Source organism: Oncorhynchus nerka, linkage group LG9b, assembly GCF_034236695.1.
Source record: "Oncorhynchus nerka isolate Pitt River linkage group LG9b, Oner_Uvic_2.0, whole genome shotgun sequence".
Lineage (NCBI taxonomy): Eukaryota > Metazoa > Chordata > Actinopteri > Salmoniformes > Salmonidae > Oncorhynchus > Oncorhynchus nerka.
Window position 1 is genome coordinate 52,741,911 of NC_088424.1, and position 16,998 is coordinate 52,758,908.

The following is a 16,998-nucleotide window of genomic DNA, read 5'->3' on the forward strand; positions in this document are numbered from 1 at the left end:
AGACTGTGGGGTTAGGGGTTATACTGGGGTTAGGGGTTATACTGTGGGGTAAGGGGTTAGACTGTGGGGTTAGGGGTTAGACTGTGGGGTTAGGGGTTATACTGTGGGGTTAGGGGTTATACTGTGGGGTTAGGGGTTAGACTGTGGGGTTAAGGGTTAGACTGGGGTTAGGGGTTAGACTGTGGGGTTAGGGGTTAGACTGGGGTTAGGGGTTAGACTGTGGGGTTAGGGGTTAGACTGTGGGGTTAGACTGTGGGGTTAGACTGTGGGGTTAGGGGTTAGACTGTGGGGTTAGACTGTGGGGTTAGGGGTTATACTGTGGGGTTAGAATGTGGGGTTAGGAGTTATACTGTGGGGTTAAGGGTTAGACTGGTACCTCTCAGCAGCTGCTCCTGTTTCACCAGTAGTCCCTGGTACTTCTTAAAGGCCTTCTCATGTTCCTTCCTCAAGGCCTGGTTGTCAGGGTCGTCTTCACGTAGTTACAGTCAAGGAAGGGTTCTGATTGACAGACTGACTGACCGCAACAGAAAAGGGGGTACATGGGGAACTGACACACCATGGGCTCGGCATCCATTCATTTCCCACAGCAGACGTTCTCATCACATAGAAAACATTTGTTGTAGAAAATGAATGGGTTCATCGCTTAGAAAACCTGTGCAGGGGTGTTCAATGTCAATCCTAAACACTTCTGGTTCTCATCCTCTCCTAATCAGGGACAGATTCAGACCTGGGACACCAGGTGAGTGGAATTAACTACCAGGTAGAAACAAAAAGCAGAGAACTGACCTTGAACAGCCCTGCAGAGGATATACATCTTCTAACCCAGACCCTAACCCAGACCATAAACCCAGACACTAACCCAGACCATAAACCCAGACACTAACCCAGACCCTAACCCAGACCATAAACCCAGACCCTAACCCAGACCATAAACCCAGACACTAACCCAGACCATAAACCCAGACACTAACCCAGACCCTAACCCAGACCATAAACCCAGATCCTAACCCAGACCATAAACCCAGACACTAACCCAGACCCTAACCCAGACACTAACCCAGACCCTAACCCAGACCATAAACCCAGACCATAACCCAGACCCTAACCCAGACCATAAACCCAGACCAGGCAAGCAACCCTAACCCAGAAACCCAGATCCTAACCCAGACACTAACCCAGAAACCCAGACCCTAACCCAGACCATAAACCCAGACCCTAACCCAGACCATAAACCCAGACACTAACCCAGACACTAACCCAGACCATAAACCCAGACCCTAACCCAGACACTAACCCAGACCATAAACCCAGATCCTAACCCAGACCATAAACCCAGACCCTAAACCCAGACACTAACCCAGACACTAACCCAGACCATAAACCCAGACACTAACCCAGACCATAAACCCAGATCCTAACCCAGACCATAAACCCAGACCCTAACCCAGACACTAACCCAGATCCTAACCCAGACCATAAACCCAGATCCTAACACAGACCATAAACCCAGACCGTAACCCAGACACTAACCCAGACCATAAACCCAGACCCTAACCCAGACCATAAACCCAGACCCTAACCCAGACCATAAACCCAGACACTAACCCAGACACTAACCCAGACCATAAACCCAGACACTAACCCAGACCCTAACCCAGACACTAACCCAGACCATAAACCCAGACCCTAACCCAGACCATAAACCCAGACACTAACCCAGACCCTAACCCAGACACTAACCCAGACCCTAACCCAGACACTAACCCAGACACTAACCCAGACCATAAACCCAGATCCTAACCCAGACCATAAACCCAGACACTAACCCAGACCCTAACCCAGACACTAACCCAGATCCTAACCCAGACCATAAACCCAGACCCTAACCCAGACCATAAACCCAGATCCTAACCCAGACCATAAACCCAGACACTAACCCAGACCCTAACCCAGACACTAACCCAGATCCTAACCCAGACCATAAACCCTAACCCAGATCCTAACCCAGACCATAAACCCTAACCCAGATCCTAACCCAGACCATAAACCCAGACACTAACCCAGACCCTAACCCAGACACTAACCCAGATCCTAACCCAGACCATAAACCCTAACCCAGATCCTAACCCAGACCATAAACCCTAACCCAGACACTAACCCAGACCATGAACCCTAACCCAGATCCTAACCCAGACCATAAACCCTAACCCAGATCATAAACCCAGACACTAACCCAGACCCTAACCCAGACACTAACCCAGATCCTAACCCAGACCATAAACCCTAACCCAGATCCTAACCCAGACCATAAACCCTAACCCAGATCCTAACCCAGACCATAAACCCTAACCCAGATCCTAACCCAGACCATAAACCCTAACCCAGACCCTAACCCAGACCATAAACCCTAACCCAGACCATAAATCCTAATCCAGACCCAGATCCTAACTCAGACCAAGACCATAAACCCTAACTCAGACCGAGACCATAAACCCTAACTCAGACCGAGACCATAAACCCTAACTCAGACCGAGACCATAAACCCTAACTCAGAACGAGACCATAAACCCTAACTCAGACCGAGACCATAAACCCTAACTCAGACCGAGACCATAAACCCTAACTCAGAAACCAGAACATAAACCCTAACTCAGAACGAGACCATAAACCCTAACTCAGAAACCAGAACATAAACCCTAACTCAGAACGAGACCATAAACCCTAACTCAGAACGAGACCATAAACCCTAACTCAGAACGAGACCATAAACCCTAACTCAGACCAAGACCATAAACCCGAACTCAGAAACCAGAACATAAACCCTAACTCAGACCGAGACCATAAACTCTAACTCAGACCGAGACCATAAACCCTAACTCAGACCATAAACCCTAACTCAGACCATAAACCCTAACTCAGACCGAGACCATAAACCCTAACCCAGACCATAAACCCTAATCCGGAAAATAAACCCTAACCCAGAACCTAACCCAGACCCTAATCCTAACCCTAACCCAGGCCATAAACCCTAACCCTAACCCAGACCATTAACCCTAACCCAGAACATTAACCCTAACCCAGACCATAAACCCTAACCTTAAACCAGAACCTAACCCAGACCCAGACACTAACCCTAACCCAGAACCTAACCCAGACCCTAATCCTAATCCAGAACCTAACCCAGAACCTAACCCAGACCCAGACACTAACCTAGACCCAGACACTAACCCAGACCCTAACGCAGACCATAAACCCTAACCCAGACACTAACCCAGACCCTAACCCAGACCCTAACCCAGACCCTAACCCAGACCCTAACCCAGACCCAGAAGTGAAGGATATATGTCCTGGTCTTCTTCTGCAGTTCGTCCTGCCAGAGGTCGTATCTCTTCAGTTCGTGTTCCATGACATTCATACACAGAGCTCCGATTTTATAGTGGGTCACCAGCCCATGGAACTGGGAGAAACTACATGGAGATAGAAGGTTTAGGGTTAGAGGATTAATACTGATATACTATAGGGTTAGAGGATTAATACTGATATACTAGACTAAATATACTATAGGGTTAGAGGATTAATACTGATATACTAGACTAAATATACTATAGGGTTAGAGGATTAATACTGATATACTAGACTAAATATACTATAGGGTTAGAGGATTAATACTGATATACTAGACTAAATATACAGGGTTAGACTACACTAGACTAAATATACTATAGGGTTAGAGGATTAATACTGATACACTAGACTAAATATACTATAGGGTTAGAGGATTAATACTGATATACTAGACTAAATATACTATAGGGTTAGATTTAATACTGATATACTATAGGGTTAGATTTAATACTGATACACTAGACTAAATATACTATAGTATAGGTCAACTGTAGGCCACGGAACTGGGAGAAAGCAGGGACAGAACAGGGGACAAGCAATTCATATACTGGAGGAACACTACTACCCAAATGGCTCTCTTTTTCCTGTATAATCAGTGGTGACATTTCCTGTATAATCAGTGGTGACATTTCCTGTATAATCAGTGGTGACATTTCCTGTATAATCAGTGGTGACATTTCCTGTATAATCAGTGGTGACATTTCCTGTATAATCAGTGGTGACATTTCCTGTATAAATCAGTGATGACATTTCCTGTATAAATCAGTGATGACATTTCCTGTATAATCAGTGATGACATTTCCTGTATAAATCAGTGATGACATTTCCTGTATAATCAGTGGTGACATTTCCTGTATAACCAGTGGTGACCTGTCATTCAAGGCAGGTGGGGCATGTTATTTTAGCATTAATACGTGTCACAGATCAATTTGCAAACCATGTTTAAACAAATCTATATATCATCAAGTTAATAAAGTCGCATACAAACATGGGTCTCTTTTTTTGCGTTCTTGAATAAGGCATTTCCAAAACACAGGTGTTTCAGCTCAACTCAATGCTTTCTGTGATGGTGGGCCAGCAAGCGGAAAATATACGGAGCGCAGGGGTTGGTAATGTTCTCTAGGTGCGCCGTGATTGGCTCAGCGTTCTGTCACTCATGGAGACACTACGTCACCGCAACATCTACAGGGAGAGCTCGAAAATTCAAGCCCCTTGGGTGCTGCCATAGAGTTATATTAGAAGTGCCCATCCAAGAAGGCTCAAGGTCATTGGCCACAGACAAAAGACGTCAAATCTACAGTAGCTTTGATTGGACTGTCAACATCAAGCTAGACAAGCAGTCATCATGAATCAAGTTGACAATCAACTTGCAAATGCTTTTCAATCCTTGTCATATGAAGAGAAATCACGAAGAAAAAGTATAGTATCGGTGCTCATCGGCCATAAACATTACACAACAAGTTGGAAATCGCAAATTCAACAATGAGTGGCTTGGAAGGAATCCGTGGCTAACTGCAAGCATTGTAAAGCAAACATTAGCCTGCTATTCAGTGGAGTGGGTGTGTGGTCCAAGTCTGGGTTGAAGGGTCTCTTTTCCAAGCGTAAAAGGATGAACATTCAACATTGGCCGTGCTGTCCGTCCAGCATGACTTCTGCCACTTTCAAAACAACTGGAAATTCGGAAACTGGGACCTGTCAGACTTCAGTGAGTTCAAGCAAGACAACTGGGAACTTCGGGGGGGGCGAGCTCCGACTGGGAAAATACGTCTTGAATGGTCATCCAATTCGGGATTCCAAGTCGGGAACTCGGACATCTTTCTAGAGCTCTGACCTGAAGATCACTGACATCATGTTTCAACCTTGTTTTCCAGTTGTCTTGAAAGCACAGTTGTGTGCCGCCCTATGGGACTCCCAATCGAACCAGGGACTGTAGGGCTGGGCGTCTCAGGCTCTATCAGATCCTCCTCTCCACCCTCTCAGGGCTGGGCGTCTCAGGCTCTATCAGATCCTCCTCTCCACCCTCTCAGGGCTGGGCGTCTCAGGCTCTATCAGATCCTCCTCTCCACCCTCTCAGGGCTGGGCGTCTCAGGCTCTATCAGATCCTCCTCTCCACCCTCTCAGGGCTGGGCGTCTCAGGCTCTATCAGATCCTCCTCTCCAACCTCTCAGGGCTGGGCATCTCAGTCTCACACTCTTGGATTTCAGCCTACCCGTGGAGAAAATCTGTGTCTGCACCATGTACTCTCACTACTGGTGTCCCCCAGGGCTCGCTTCTAGGCCCTCTCCTCTTCTCTCTATAGACCAAGTAACTCAGCTCTGTCATATCCTCACATGGTCTCTCCTATCACTGCTATGCAGATGTCACTCAAGGTGGCGACACGCATCTTTGCGTGCCTGGCAGATACCCCAGCTTAGATGTTGGCCCACCGGCTCAAGCTCAACCTCAACAAGACAGAGCTGCTCTTCCTCCTGGGGAAAGCCTTCCTGCTTCAAGACCTCTCCATCACGGTTGACTCCAAGGTGTCCCCCTCCCAGAGTGTAAAGAACCTTGGCATGACCCTGGACAACACCCTGTCGTTCTCTGCAAACATCAAAGCAGTGACTCGCTGCTGCAGGTTTATGCTCAACAACCGGGTTCCCCAACTGGCAGAGACGCATCAGGTCCCGTGTTACAGTCTTTGGGGAGTCTCAGCAAGGGATTGAACTCACAACCTTCCAATCTCCACAAGGCCACTGAGTTCGTCTGGATCAGAGCGTCTGCTAAATGACTAAAATGTCTATGTAACATGTGAGCTAAAAACCCACCTTTAGCTATCAAAGCTAAAACCCACCATTAGCTATCAAAGCTAAAAACCCACCTTTAGCTATCAAAGCTAAAAACCCACCTTTAGCTATCAAAGCTAAAACCTACCATTAGCTATCAAAGCTAAAACCCACCATTAGCTATCAAAGCTAAAACCCACCATTAGCTATCAAAGCTAAAAACCCACCTTTAGCTATCAAAGCTAAAAACCCACCTTTAGCTATCAAAGCTAAAACCCACCATTAGCTATCAAAGCTAAAAACCCACCTTTAGCTATCAAAGCTAAAAACCCACCTTTAGCTATCAAAGCTAAAACCCACCATTAGCTATCAAAGCTAAAAACCCACCTTTAGCTATCAAAGCTAAAACCCACCATTAGCTATCAAAGCTAAAACCCACCATTAGCTATCAAAGCTAAAAACCCACCTTTAGCTATCAAAGCTAAAAACCCACCTTTAGCTATCAAAGCTAAAACCCACCATTAGCTATCAAAGCTAAAAACCCACCTTTAGCTATCAAAGCTAAAAACCCACCTTTAGCTATCAAAGCTAAAACCCACCATTAGCTATCAAAGCTAAAAACCCACCTTTAGCTATCAAAGCTAAAAACCCACCTTTAGCTATCAAAGCTAAAACCCACCATTAGCTATCAAAGCTAAAAAACCCCACCTTTAGCTATCAAAGCTAAAAACCCACCTTTAGCTATCAAAGCTAAAACCCACCATTAGCTATCAAAGCTAAAACCCACCATTAGCTATCAAAGCTAAAAAACCCCACCTTTAGCTATCAAAGCTAAAAACCCACCTTTAGCTATCAAAGCTAAAAACCCACCTTTAGCTATCAAAGCTAAAACCCACCATTAGCTATCAAAGCTAAAAACCCACCTTTAGCTATCAAAGCTAAAAACCCACCTTTAGCTATCAAAGCTAAAAACCCACCTTTAGCTATCAAAGCTAAACCCCACTTCTGCTGTCAAAGATAAATCTCACCCACGTTCCAGTTGGAAACAGAATAATTCATGACTAAGAGAAAACAACTCTCGGGTTTTCATATCAGAATCCGGTTATTTTCATCCTTTAATGGTCCTGTGACAGCGGCCCGATGTAGCTGGTAACTTAATCACTGCTTTCTGAGAAAATGTTTGGAGCGTTTTGGTGGTTTATTTTATTTAATAATTTTTAGTTTATTTTAGACAATCACCCCTTTTCTGTTCTGAACCAGATGAAGCAATTCCACAACAGGATAATGACAGCGCAAACAGTTGGTTTTATTTTTCTCCTCTGATATAACATAATAGACTTGTATTCATTAGAGGTTCTGTGTTTCTCAAGTAGAGAAGTGGACTGTATTGGATATATAATCAAATTGAATCAGATTAACAGCAGGTGGCAGCCTTCGATAAGCCTGAATAGAGTTGTAGCATTTACACTCCACTAACACAGAATGGAACAACAGAAAGGCCTTTTAAAGTATCAGATAGGCAGGTAGACTAGCAGTTAGAAAGGCCTTTTGAGTAAAGCCGCCTTGTAAAGTATCAGATAGGCAGGTAGACTAGCAGTTAGAAAGGCCTTTTGAGTAAAGCCGTCTGGGGTGGGGCAGCAGGTAGACTAGCAGTTAGAAAGGCCAGCTAGCAACCGATGGGTTACGAGTCAACAGGACAAAGTGGTCCGTCCCAAATCTGTCTCTCCCCTCTCCTACCTCTTCTCCCATCTAGTATTTACCTGGAGAAGCAGAAGAAAACATAGATGATGGTGGTGGCAAGCTCAACACTCTGCTTCCAGTCCTCCCGCAGCACTCTGGCCAGAGCTCCTAGAGCCGTTTCTACAGGACAGAGAGACAGACACACAAGCAGAACCTTAGACATACGGACCAGAGCAGGGCCACTGTCCTGATGGTTTACACTTTAATGAAATGTTATGCATATAGTGCAAGCCTTCTCCGTCTCTTCCCCCTCTCCTTACCATTCTCTAGTAGTTCCTCCAGGTTGACAGGGTTCCTGGCCAGGTGTAGGATGAGTGTAGCCCCTTTCACCTTCTCCTCCATACCTTCATACAGCAGCTCTACATACTCTTCCACCTTGTTGATGTTAGCCTCCTCATCTATCTAGAACAAAGAGACACCATGTTGACATTAGCCTCCTCATCTATCTAGAACAGAGACACCATGTTGACATTAGCCTCCTCATCTATCTAGAACAGAGAGACACCATGTTGACATTAGCCTCCTCATCTATCTAGAACAGAGAGACACCATGTTGACATTAGCCTCCTCATCTATCTAGAACAGAGAGACACCATGTTGATGTTAGCCTCCTCATCTATCTAGAACAGAGAGACACCATGTTGATGTTAGCCTCCTCATCTATCTAGAACAGAGAGACACCATGTTGACATTAGCCTCCTCATCTATCTAGAACAGAGACACCATGTTGATGTTAGCCTCCTCATCTATCTAGAACAGAGAGACACCATGTTGATGTTAGCCTCCTCATCTATCTAGAACAGAGACACCATGTTGATGTTAGCCTCCTCATCTATCTAGAACAGACACCATGTTGATGTTAGCCTCCTCATCTATCTAGAACAGAGACACCATGTTGATGTTAGCCTCCTCATCTATCTAGAACAGAGACACCATGTTGATGTTAGCCTCCTCATCTATCTAGAACAGAGACACCATGTTGACATTAGCCTCCTCATCTATCTAGAACAGAGACACCATGTTGACATTAGCCTCCTCATCTATCTAGAACAGAAACACCATGTTGACATTAGCCTCCTCATCTATCTAGAACAGAGACACCATGTTGACATTAGCCTCCTCATCTATCTAGAACAGAGTCACCATGTTGACATTAGCCTCCTCATATATCTAGAACAGAGACACCATGTTGACGTTAGCCTCCTCATCTATCTAGAACAAAGAGACACCATGTTGACATTAGCCTCCTCATCTATCTAGAACAGAGACACCATGTTGACGTTAGCCTCCTCATCTATCTAGAACAGAGACACCATGTTGACGTTAGCCTCCTCATCTATCTAGAACAGAGACACCATGTTGACATTAGCCTCCTCATCTATCTAGAACAGAGAGACACCATGTTGACATTAGCCTCCTCATCTATCTAGAACAGAGACACCATGTTGACGTTAGCCTCCTCATCTATCTAGAACAGAGTCATCATGTTGACGTTAACCTCCTCATCTATCTAGAACAGAGACACCATGTTAACATTAGCCTCCTCATCTATCTAGAACAGAGAGACACCATGTTGACATTAGCCTCCTCATCTATCTAGAACAGAGACACCATGTTGATGTTAGCCTCCTCATCTATCTAGAACAGAGACACCATGTTGACGTTAGCCTCCTCATCTATCTAGAACAGAGACACACCATGTTGATGTTAGCCTCCTCATCTATCTAGAACAGAGACACCATGTTGACATTAGCCTCCTCATCTATCTAGAACAGAGACACCATGTTGACATTAGCCTCCTCATCTATCTAGAACAGAGACACCATGTTGACGTTAGCCTCCTCATCTATCTAGAACAGAGACACCATGTTGACGTCAGCCTCCTCATCTATCTAGAACAGAGACACCATGTTGACGTTAGCCTCCTCATCTATCTAGAACAGAGACACCATGTTGACGTCAGCCTCCTCATCTATCTAGAACAGAGACACCATGTTGACATTAGCCTCCTCATCTATCTAGAACAGAGTCACCATGTTGACATTAGCCTCCTCATATATCTAGAACAGAGACACCATGTTGACGTTAGCCTCCTCATCTATCTAGAACAAAGAGACACCATGTTGACATTAGCCTCCTCATCTATCTAGAACAGAGACACCATGTTGACGTTAGCCTCCTCATCTATCTAGAACAGAGACACCATGTTGACGTTAGCCTCCTCATCTATCTAGAACAGAGACACCATGTTGACATTAGCCTCCTCATCTATCTAGAACAGAGAGACACCATGTTGACATTAGCCTCCTCATCTATCTAGAACAGAGACACCATGTTGACGTTAGCCTCCTCATCTATCTAGAACAGAGTCATCATGTTGACGTTAGCCTCCTCATCTATCTAGAACAGAGACACCATGTTGACATTAGCCTCCTCATCTATCTAGAACAGAGACACCATGTTGACGTTAGCCTCCTCATCTATCTAGAACAGAGACACCATGTTGCCATTAGCCTCCTCATCTATCTAGAACAGAGACACCATGTTGACGTTAGCCTCCTCATCTATCTAGAACAGGGACACCATGTTGACGTTAGCCTCCTCATCTATCTAGAACAGAGACACCATGTTGACATTAGCCTCCTCATCTATCTAGAACAGACACCATGTTGACATTAGCCTCCTCATCTATCTAGAACAGAGACACCATGTTGACATTAGCCTCCTCATCTATCTAGAACAGAGACACCATGTTGACATTAGCCTCCTCATCTATCTAGAACAGAGACACCATGTTGACGTTAGCCTCCTCATCTATCTAGAACAGAGACACCATGTTGATGTTAGCCTCCTCATCTATCTAGAACAGAGACACCATGTTGACGTTAGCCTCCTCATCTATCTAGAACAGAGACACCATGTTGACGTTAGCCTCCTCATCTATCTAGAACAGAGACACCATGTTGACACCATGTTAACCTCCTCATCTATCTAGAACAGAGAGACACCATGTTGACGCCTCCTCATCTATCTAGAACAGACACCATGTTGACATTCTCATCTATCTAGAACAGAGAGACACCATGTTGACGTTAGCCTCCTCATCTATCTAGAACAGAGACACCATGTTGACATTAGCCTCCTCATCTATCTAGAACATGTTGAGAGACACCATGTTGACATTAGCCTCCTCATCTATCTAGAACAGAGACACCATGTTGACGTTAGCCTCCTCATCTATCTAGAACAGAGACACCATGTTGACATTAGCCTCCTCATCTATCTAGAACAGACACCATGTTGACATTAGCCTCCTCATCTATCTAGAACAGAGACACCATGTTGACGTTAGCCTCCTCATCTATCTAGAACAGAGAGACACCATGTTGACGTCAGCCTCCTCATCTATCTAGAACAGAGAGACACCATGTTGACGTTAGCCTCCTCATCTATCTAGAACAGAGAGACACCATGTTGACGTTAGCCTCCTCATCTATCTAGAACAGAGAGACACCATGTTGACATTAGCCTCCTCATCTATCTAGAACAGAGACACCATGTTGATGTTAGCCTCCTCATCTATCTAGTCAAATGTATTGTTATGATTATTAGCATTGTTGGTGCTAATTACTCACCTCCATTCCTTCAAATGGAGTTAGGTCTCTAGGTTTCATCACTCTCTTCTCTGCTGCAGAGAAATGGAATGATTCACTGGTTAACATAGAACTACACTGTTATAGCATAGACCGTACAGTGGAATGATTCACTGGTTAACATAGAACTACACTGTTATAGCATAGACCTTACAGAGGAATGATTCACTGGTTAACATAGAACTACACTGTTATAGCATAGACCTTACAGAGGAATGATTCACTGGTTAACATAGAACTACACTGTTATAGCATAGACCTTACAGAGGAATGATTCACTGGTTAACATAGAACTACACTGTTATAGCATAGACCTTACAGAGGAATGATTCACTGGTTAACATAGAACTACACTGTTATAGCATAGACCTTACAGAGGAATGATTCACTGGTTAACATAGAACTACACTGTTATAGCATAGACCTTACAGAGGAATGATTCACTGGTTAACATAGAACTACACTGTTATAGCATAGACCTTACAGAGGAATGATTCACTGTTATAGCATAGACCTTACAGAGGAATGATTCACTGGTTAACATAGAACTAAACTGTTATAGCATAGACCTTACAGAGGAATGCATCACTGGTTAACATAGAACTACACTGTTATAGCATAGACCTTACAGAGGAATGATTCACTGGTTAACATAGAACTACACTGTTATAGCATAGACCTTACAGAGGAATGATTCACTGGTTAACATAGAACTACACTGTTATAGCATAGACCTTACAGAGGAATGATTCACTGGTTAACATAGAACTACACTGTTATAGCATAGACCTTACAGAGGAATGATTCACTGGTTAACATAGAACTACACTGTTATAGCATAGACCTTACAGAGGAATGATTCACTGGTTAACATAGAACTACACTGTTATAGCATAGACCTTACAGAGGAATGATTCACTGTTATAGAACTAAGTTATTATAGCATAGACCTTACAGAGGAATGATTCACTGGTTAACATAGAACTAAACTGTTATAGCATAGACCTTACAGAGGAATGATTCACTGGTTAACATAGACATTACAGAGGAATGATTCACTGGTTAACATAGAACTAAACTGTTATAGCATAGACCTTACAGAGGAATGCATCACTGGTTAACATAGAACTACACTGTTATAGCATAAACCTTACAGAGGAATGATTCACTGGTTAACATAGAACTACACTGTTATAGCATAGACCTTACAGAGGAATGATTCACTGGTTAACATAGAACTACACTGTTATAGCATAGACCTTACAGAGGAATGATTCACTGGTTAACATAGAACTACACTGTTATAGCATAGACCTTACAGAGGAATGATTCACTGGTTAACATAGAACTACACTGTTATAGCATAGACCTTACAGAGGAATGATTCACTGTTATAGCATAGACCTTACAGAGGAATGATTCACTGGTTAACATAGAACTAAACTGTTATAGCATAGACCTTACAGAGGAATGATTCACTGGTTAACATAGACATTACAGAGGAATGATTCACTGGTTAACATAGAACTAAACTGATATAGCATAGACCTTACAGAGGAATGATTCACTGGTTAACATAGAACTACACTGTTATAGCATAGACCTTACAGAGGAATGATTCACTGGTTAACATAGAACTACACTGTTATAGCATAGACCTTACAGAGGAATGATTCACTGGTTAACATAGAACTACACTGTTATAGCATAGACCTTACAGAGGAATGATTCACTGGTTAACATAGAACTACACTGTTATAGCATAGACCTTACAGAGGAATGATTCACTGGTTAACATAGAACTACACTGTTATAGCATAGACCTTACAGAGGAATGATTCACTGTTATAGCATAGACCTTACAGAGGAATGATTCACTGGTTAACATAGAACTAAACTGTTATAGCATAGACCTTACAGAGGAATGATTCACTGGTTAACATAGACATTACAGAGGAATGATTCACTGGTTAACATAGAACTAAACTGTTATAGCATAGACCTTACAGAGGAATGCATCACTGGTTAACATAGAACTACACTGTTATAGCATAGACCTTACAGAGGAATGATTCACTGGTTAACATAGAACTACACTGTTATAGCATAGACCTTACAGAGGAATGATTCACTGGTTAACATAGAACTACACTGTTATAGCATAGACCTTACAGAGGAATGATTCACTGGTTAACATAGAACTACACTGTTATAGCATAGACCTTACAGAGGAATGATTCACTGGTTAACATAGAACTACACTGTTATAGCATAGACCTTACAGAGGAATGATTCACTGTTATAGCATAGACCTTACAGAGGAATGATTCACTGGTTAACATAGAACTAAACTGTTATAGCATAGACCTTACAGAGGAATGATTCACTGGTTAACATAGACATTACAGAGGAATGATTCACTGGTTAACATAGAACTAAACTGTTATAGCATAGACCTTACAGAGGAATGCATCACTGGTTAACATAGAACTACACTGTTATAGCATAGACCTTACAGAGGAATGATTCACTGGTTAACATAGAACTACACTGTTATAGCATAGACCTTACAGAGGAATGATTCACTGGTTAACATAGAACTACACTGTTATAGCATAGACCTTACAGAGGAATGATTCACTGGTTAACATAGAACTACACTGTTATAGCATAGACCTTACAGAGGAATGATTCACTGGTTAACATAGAACTACACTGTTATAGCATAGACCTTACAGAGGAATGATTCACTGGTTAACATAGAACTACACTGTTATAGCATAGACCTTACAGAGGAATGATTCACTGGTTAACATAGAACTACACTGTTATAGCATAGACCTTACAGAGGAATGATTCACTGGTTAACATAGAACTACACTGTTATAGCATAGACCTTACAGAGGAATGATTCACTGGTTAACATAGAACTACACTGTTATAGCATAGACCTTACAGAGGAATGATTCACTGTTATAGCATAGACCTTACAGAGGAATGATTCACTGGTTAACATAGAACTACACTGTTATAGCATAGACCTTACAGAGGAATGATTCACTGGTTAACATAGAACTACACTGTTATAGCATAGACCTTACAGAGGAATGATTCACTGGTTAACATAGACTTAACAGAGGAATGACACTATAACTGTTTCCTAAACTGTGGAGCTGACCTATCTGTGGTATGTGTTTCAGAGGGGACAGTTGATGTCGATGCTCACCTTTCCCGCTGGCCTTCTTGCGGTTCTGTAGATAGAAGAGCAGCTGCTCCACCTCCGACAGCTTGGAGGGATGGATGAGTTTACACTCCTCAACCACCTTACGGGCCAGGGCTGCAACGTCTGTGTTCGTATTCAGGCTCTTCAGACGAATACTGACAGGGACGGAGTGAGACAGTACAGTAGAATGTAATCGAGGGCAATATAATAGAGGGGAATAGAATAGAGGGTAATGGAATATAATAGAGAGGAATAGAATAGAGAGGAATAGAGGGGGATAGAATAGAGGGGAATAGAATAGAGGGGAATATAATAGAGGGGAATAGAATAGAGGGGAGTAGAATAGAGGGGAATAGAATCGAGGGGAATATAATAGAGAGGAATAGAATAGAGGGGAATATAATAGAGGGGAATAGAATAGAGGGGAGTAGAATAGAGGGGAATAGAATAGAGGGGAGTAGAATAGAGGGGAATATAATAGAGGGGAATAGAATCGAGGGGAATATAATAGAGAGGAATAGAATAGAGGGGAATATAATAGAGGGGAATAGAATAGAGGGGAGTAGAATAGAGGGGAATAGAATAGAGGGGAATATAATAGAGGGGAATAGAATAGAGAGGAATAGAGGGGGATAGAATAGAGGGGAATAGAATAGAGGGGAATAGAATAGAGGGGAGTAGAATAGAGGGGAATATAATAGAGGGGAATAGAATCGAGGGGAATATAATAGAGAGGAATAGAATAGAGAGGAATAGAGGGTAATGGAATAGATTAGAATTAGCCTAGCTACATTTCCCCAGCCACATCTCTCAGTTTACCAAAGAAAGTGGCAGAGCCAGACAATTTAAATCACAGACTGTGATTTTAGACCAAAACACCACATATAATTTACACCGTTTGTTGACTGTGATTTTAGACCAAAACACCACATATAATTTACACCGTTTGTTGACATACATCTTCTGACACTTTTTGCGGTCTCCCAGCATCTCGTCTCCGGTCTCTCCAAGGATGGTCGCCTCCACCTCATACTGAACAACCAGGGCTTTCTCTGTAGGGTGCACGTCCAGGCTACCACCCTTCACTTTCCTGCGGTCATCATAAGGAAGAATCATATATTTTAGTTAACTTTTCATTTTAAAATGTACCTTAGAATCAACTAACTTGGCCGCATTTGACTGCAATGCATAAATATGACAGCTAGCTAGCGACGCTAATATTGTCCACACCCATTGATGGGATGGACTGAGATTTGTTCTCTATCACAGCTGTTGTTGACGTTACCGCATCCGGGCAGATACAAAACAAGCATTATTAACAACAACACAATGTCTACATCTAACATTTTATCTTTAAGTAACAAAATAAGTAGGCTACTGTAGGCTAACTAGCTATACGATTAGCATGCAAATGAACTAGCTAGGTGGTATGCTGCTGTAGCATGATAAGGCTTTACATTATTAACATGCTCAGCGAGATACAGAACAGATTGACGAAATGACAACTTCATCTTTACCGTTTCAGATAGCGTGCATCCTCCGACTGCATCTTATGCTCTTTATATGAAACCAAAAGATGCCTTTTTTTAAATAGAATCACAGCGAAAATCACTGACCAGGAAACTGTTGACCTCAAGTGGCAGCGATATTAGAATGAACTATCCTTCCCAGAATGCATTGTGTTGGAAAGAGGAAAAGGGCTGGTTTGACACCTTGGTGTTCTTGTGCGCTCTCTACAGGCAAGACACAGTGACGCAGCAAAATTAAGAATGAACAGTTCATTCCCATGACTGGTTTGAGAGTGACGGGTGGTAATAATGGTCTCACATTGTAGCTAATCATGAATGTCTTAAATCGCTCATATTGCTGTTCTCAGATTCAATCAGGACCTCACTACTGGAAGTCTCCCCACACATCCACAATCATTTCAAGTTTAAACAAACAGATATGCATAGTGTTACCGGGCCGGCAGGTAGCCTAGTGGTTAAGAGCATTGGGCCATTAACCGAAAGCCGACTTGGTGAAAAATCTGTCGACGTGCCCTTGAGCAAGGCACTTAACTCTAATCGCTCCTGTAAGTCGCTCTGATCCAGGGCGTCTGTTAAATGACTAAAACATTAGTTGGGGTCAACGGAAAACCGCTAAACTACTTCCTGTTTTCAATAATGGATTGGGTGAGAACATCATCATGTCAGTGCACCAATTGTAACATCAG

General features: G+C 43.0%; 1 pseudogene; it reads right to left on the reverse strand.

The window, feature by feature from the left end:
• Nucleotides 1–16,459, reverse strand: part of LOC115127992 (kinesin-associated protein 3-like) — a 45,650-nt pseudogene extending 29,191 nt beyond the window's left edge.
• Between the last annotated feature and the right edge of the window lie 539 nt (nucleotides 16,460–16,998).